This window comes from Cryptotermes secundus, unplaced genomic scaffold (assembly GCF_002891405.2).
Source record: "Cryptotermes secundus unplaced genomic scaffold, Csec_1.0 scaffold682, whole genome shotgun sequence".
In the NCBI taxonomy this organism is placed as follows: domain Eukaryota; kingdom Metazoa; phylum Arthropoda; class Insecta; order Blattodea; family Kalotermitidae; genus Cryptotermes; species Cryptotermes secundus.
The window spans coordinates 1,299,095-1,304,422 of record NW_019730110.1 but is presented as its reverse complement, the minus strand read 5'-3'; the positions used below and the strand labels follow the sequence as shown (position 1 = coordinate 1,304,422).

General features: G+C 37.4%; 1 long non-coding RNA gene across 1 annotated transcript in view; it reads right to left on the bottom strand.

The window, feature by feature from the left end:
• Positions 1 to 339: 339 nt before the first annotated feature.
• The window catches only part of LOC117282453, a 12,195-nt gene continuing 7,206 nt past the window's right edge, over positions 340 to 5,328 (bottom strand). The window contains exons 2-3 of the long non-coding RNA XR_004513188.1: positions 601 to 773; positions 340 to 491 (exon numbers count right to left, since the gene is read on the bottom strand). This is a non-coding gene — a long non-coding RNA (uncharacterized LOC117282453). The remainder of the gene's footprint in view (positions 492 to 600; positions 774 to 5,328) is intronic.

The window sequence follows — 5,328 nt, the reverse complement described above, 5'->3', positions numbered from 1 at the left end:
ATTCAAATGTATTTACATAAAGTTGTAGTAATATTGTCAAATATAGTCTGAAATTAAGTCAGGTTCATGGATTTAACGAAAGGGACATAAATACCAAAACGAATTAGGAGCGTGAGGAGTTTGAACTCGGGTAATGCTTGCTACCATTCAGTCCAGAACTTTTCATCTTCTCGTCTGTTGTCTAAAAACATAAAAGTTAGAATATATAAAACTATAATTTTTCCTGTGGTTCTGTATGGGAGTAAAATTTGGTCTCTGAAAAAAACNGAGAAACCGACAGACAACAAACCAGAGAAGCTAACAGGCGTTTATGCAGAGTCATGAAACAATTCTGATATATTTGACAGGCAGTCGGAACAAAACCATACACACGTAGGCCTCAACTAAAATGGAGGCTGACACAGTCAAAGTAACAATGATTTCAGTTGCGGGAATGCACCGTTCTTTGTTTCACCCGCTCGCCACAGTGAGGCGCAGGATATGAGCGGGACCTGAGAGAGAAAGAAAACAGAACAAAACAGAAAACATATAACAACAAAAGAGCTTCCATGAGACCAACAATAAACACAGTTTGAATGTAATTAAGAAAATGAACATTACCTGTGCTGTTGGTATCCTTGTATTCTCTTCTGTTACACAGGTCTTCTCTGAAATGCACAGTTCTTCATAACGTACGCTGTATGTCTTAATATCCCTGTCCCTGGAAGGCATACAAATGAGTGTAGCATCTGTTTGCTGCTAATGCCCATATTAAAATGGACAACTACTTCAACCTGAAAATACGCATATTTGTATGTCAGCTGGTGCAGGAAATTAAAACAAAACCCATAAAAAGTCAAAATCGCAATTATCACACCGGTCCTGAGTACACCTCGGAAAAATATATTGATTAATTCTTCTGCGGAAAGCACAACTCAAACCTGTTCGTGTTAAAATTCGCAACTCAAGAGAGAACATATAATCACAGTCGAATCTACAACATTCCTACCGGGTTAGTCAATTTACCGACTACACAACACGTTTTTATTATTATCACACTGCATGTTTCGACCTCAAGAGGTCATCCTCAGGTGTACGAACAACTGTATAATTACATGCAATCACATCCGTTTTCTCACTTATTCGACCCTCTATCTTATTCAGGCTTACGCTCAATAATATGACCTCTTGAGGTCGAAACATGTAGTGTGATAATAATAGAAACGTGTTGTGTAGTCGGTAAAATTGACCCAAATATTGATTAAATACACAACAGGATGCAAGAAACAATTAAAATTCCTATCAGGTTTTACGGAATAAATTCGCCATTCTGACTCGCATCCTGGCGATTAGTTATAGATCATGACTGATTCATCTGTTCGCAAAAATATTTGTTATTGCGTCAGCTAACGGCAATTCAGTAGTTTTTACAGACTTCGGATTTCACTCATTTGTTATTCTTCTGAACGACAGTAGGATACAACACAAATGCATACAATGAATATAGATATATCCCTTTAATAATTTAGATATGTCATATGATCATGTCACAAATTCACAACGGAAACCATTGACCGGAAGCTGAAGCTACATTTACTTCAAAACGTAGCTTATCGACTTTTCTGTACATAGCTATGGCAAACAAGCAAAACGAAAAATTGGATTGGCTGGCAATGTAGCTAGGATACGTAAGCATGTTTTTCACATCTAATATTGACAGATTTTTTTTTAAATGATGGTAGAGACCGATTTGACAGGTTAATATTAAAATGAATCATTATGAGATAAGTCTGAAGATTTGAAGGTAAAGGATACGGTCTAGTAAAGTTCTTTGGTATTTGTAGAATTCAAGTATCTGGTAATACAGCCAGAGTTAATTATAAAAACACATAAGGTTCTTCCTACCGGAGGGAGGGCGAAATTTTACATAACACTACATGCTGCTTCATTAATATTGGAGGACATCCCCTCCCTCGCCAGCGGTGACGTAACAACATCGGGCGCTGTCGCTACTACGGTAACAGGTAAGTTACATATTCTAAAATATATAATTATAAGAATTACTATGCATACTGAAGCTTAGTGCCTGCATTTACTCATTCAGAGTGCTAAATTCCTTAGAAATTATTAATGCTTAGATTATATAACACCACTCTATCAGTTTTAGATAGTGTGCTTGTTTGTACTCTTCCCCCATCATTGTTACTTTCTTTTGAATTCCTCATTAAGCTAGTTGCAGTTTCGACTCTGAGGTGTCGGGAGTTTGATTCTTTGTTCCGCATAAATTATTGTTTGCATATTATAAAAATCTCTTATACACTAAGATCTTAATATACTTATTAATTACTGGTAATGTAATTTAAATTCTGTTTCATTTTTGTGCTTTCTTATTATCTGCTCACTTTTCTCTTTATATCTGGGTATAGGTGAATATTTTCCGATTTTCTGTCATTTATCTTTACTCCTGCATCCTACTACTATCCTAATAACTAATCCTAAATCTTATTCTTTCACTCCTTAATATGATACGACCTTCTTTCTCTTTGTTTGTGTGGAAGGAAGCGCCTGTTCATTGTTCCTCCTGATCTCCTCCACTCTCCCTATTCCTGCTGTACATCATAGTGTTCCTCTCCTGGCATCTCCTCTGCTTAGCTCTGTACATCCTCTTCTCTCTTTCGCTCCTTCAGTCGTTATGTCGGGTTCTCTCTCATCCTAACTTCCATGTTTTACCTTTCAGTATTAACACATCTTTCTCTTGTCCTAATCCAAATGCTCTTATCATTACTCCTTCCCGCCCCCTAAGTATCGCTTGAAGGAAATAGGCCACGACCGTTGAGGCTTGCGAAAATAATGATGCTAGAAACATTTGGATGCAAAATTCCACCTGTGTTATGAAAGGGTGGATTGGGGGTTAATATTAAATGGATCTTAGAGTAAGCTACAATGATGATACGAACTGTGCTAGATTGGTCTAGGGTAGGGTTTTGTTGAGGGGATATTTCAGTGACTGATGATCAGGGCCTGGATTTTGATGATCCGAAAATATTTAAAAAATGACCTATAAAATGACAAAAAAAATTCAGAAAAATGACCTAAAGGAGAAAAGAAAGAACACTTCGCTTCCATGTTACTCGCATTTCAGAAAACATATGAAAAAAATCCCTAAAATTGCCAAAAAATGACAAGAAATACCTTCAAAAGTCCAAAAATTTACCAAAAAATTATCCCCCAAAAGAGAAAATGACCTTAAACCTAAAAATGTCAAAAAATGACAAAAAATTACCTATAAAATTTACATTTCTGTAGCCAGCAGCTCTTATCCGAGATTTATATATTTAAGAGCATCGCATATGATACAAGGAAAAAAAGATGACATGTCATCAAAATCCGGTATCTGGTGATGACCATTTGTTTTGTGGAATAGTATGGAATTCCTTGAAAGTATAAATGACAGGGGAAGATCCTACAGAAGGATTCGTTTCATGTCAGTGACTGAAGTTGTGTGACGTTGAGTGAGGCATGAAGATCATAATAGAGAATTACAGAAATACAGGCGAGGGAACGTAACAAAAATTGGACGGCAGTTGAGGGGGCATTACAAGGGGAAGCTGAACTGTATGTTGGTAGCATCTGCTGAATAAAATCTTGAAAATCTTCATGAGGACAGAAATTGTCCTATAGGGAAGTTGTGTTCGTTAATGAATAGATTCTTCCGCTTCCAATATAACGCCATGTAGCCCGTTGAAAGTCAACCGACATTTCGAAGGAACATATCGCCTCCATCTTCAGGGTTGAACAGTAAGCAAAGCAGAAAATTAACATGAAGCAGGTAGCTGTGACCTTCTAAAATACTACAGTGTTTATTGACGTTTCATGTGCAGAGTACGTTGGTATATTATTCAGTGAAGCGAATTACGAGAAACTTCAGATTAACAGACATTTTATGAAGATGTGCTCATTACTATTAAAGGAGTTGTATTAATTATTACTGAAGAGAATCACAACAAACGTCAGCCTTATAGGAAGAACATTTGAAGACAGCTTATACTGGTGATTCTTGCTGAAGAAAGTGAGAAGAACCGTCACGATAAGAGAGGAAGCCTTGCAAGGAGGCAGTGGTTCAAATTTTATACATATAATTCATACTGAAGAAAATAAGCCTCAACCACATACAGAGACCATGTGCGTTGATATTTTGTGACATTTTATATTAGTATTAACCCGTTCAAAAACCAGTGGTTACTACTTGTATCACCTACTTTAACTTACCAAAACTCCGCATTCTGCCCACAGAGTGTGTCTGTGTGTTCCGTATGGTTCTCACAATAAACAGCGACTGTTTCCCTAAACAACATTAANCTTGGAACAAATTTTCACTACCAATTTGGATGCTGATCGTACTTTTACAGTTAGCACTGAACAGGTAGTGAATGACTTCCTTGCACAGCCACTCACAGACCGGATGAGGGCCACAAATCATTCAGAAATCGCTTGGATTGTCCGCCACCTCAAATCACGCAAAGCAGCAGGGCCTGACGGGATACAGAATATAATACTTCAGCATCTGCCGCGGTTTGTTTTCAAATTTATTGCAAAACTGTTTAATAGATCACTTGCCCTAAATTATTTTCCTACACAATGGAAAGAGGCAAAAATTATTATGCTTCCGAAACCAGGCAAAGACCATACGTCCCCACTAAATTATAGACCAATAAACCTTCTAAATTCTTTAGGTAAACTTCTAGAGAAAATCATTCTAAAAAGACTAAACTTCGAAATTAGGAAGCTGCAAGCTATCAGAAATGACCAATACGGTTTTAAAAGAGGTCACTCCACAACACATGCGTTGTTAAGGAATGTGGAGCGCATTACGCACGGTTTCAACAATAACAAAGCTACAGTAACCTTATTCCTGGATATTGAACGAGCATTCGACAAGGTCTGGAACACCGGGATGATTGCTAAACTCATTTCGGCCAAAATTCCACCTCACTTCATTCATATAATACATAACTACCTCCAGAATCGATGCTTTTTTGTAATGCACAAAAACTATTATTCAAACCTACGCCCCATTCAGGCCGGAGTGCCTCAGGGCAGCTTACTTGGACCCACACTCTTCAATATTTATATTAATGACATTCCTTCAATTGAAAATGACTCCAACATAGCCATATCGGTCTATGCTGATGACACGAATATTAGTGTTCGGTCAGGCAGCATAGATATAGCAGTCAGAAAGTTAAACTCTGCCATACGCCTCTTAGAACCATGGTTCCGGAAGTGGAGAATACATATTAATGCAAAAAAGTGCACAATTACACTCTTTTCTAAACGACTGCGACATCA